Source organism: Camelus bactrianus, chromosome X (assembly GCF_048773025.1).
Source record: "Camelus bactrianus isolate YW-2024 breed Bactrian camel chromosome X, ASM4877302v1, whole genome shotgun sequence".
Classification (NCBI taxonomy): Eukaryota; Metazoa; Chordata; class Mammalia; order Artiodactyla; family Camelidae; genus Camelus; species Camelus bactrianus.
The window spans coordinates 11,708,510-11,708,717 of NC_133575.1; positions in this window are offsets into that span (position 1 = coordinate 11,708,510).

Below are 208 nucleotides of genomic sequence, written 5' to 3' on the forward strand. Positions count from 1 at the left end.
GACAGACTCCGCCCTGGGGGCCGGACGAGGGAGGAGCCGGGGCTGCGGCGAGCAGAGGGGCGGGCTGGGCGGCGCGCTGGAAGCCGTGCGGTCGTCGCCAACGGCACCGCAGGCAGCTCAGGTGACCGCAGAATCCAAGGAAGCTGATTGGCCGCATCTCTACCGAGAAGGGTGGTCCGAGACCGGAAACCAGGCCACGTGAGCCGGA